Source organism: Eimeria mitis, genomic scaffold (assembly GCF_000499745.2).
Source record: "Eimeria mitis Houghton genomic scaffold, Emh_scaff5612, whole genome shotgun sequence".
In the NCBI taxonomy this organism is placed as follows: Eukaryota; Apicomplexa; class Conoidasida; order Eucoccidiorida; family Eimeriidae; genus Eimeria; species Eimeria mitis.
Window position 1 is genome coordinate 1316 of NW_013573878.1, and position 296 is coordinate 1611.

Below are 296 nucleotides of genomic sequence, written 5' to 3' on the forward strand. Positions count from 1 at the left end.
GCTCTGGTCTTCACGCCCTAACTTATGACAAAATGTCAGCGAAGCAACTACAGGAATATGCGTTTCCCTCTGGAACTCCAGGAAGAAACCTCCATCGCTGCATGATGTTGCTCCAACCGGGCTTTGCGGAAAGTATACAGGAGTCAAACAAGCGTCCCTGAAGCTGTTCGCGCCAGCACTGTCCGCTTACAATATCATTGCAGCCAATCCCCACTAATTGTAAAGGTAAGCTCCCTGCTGGCACAGACATTAATTGACTTGTCCACTCCATTTATTAAAAATCAACCCTACATTCA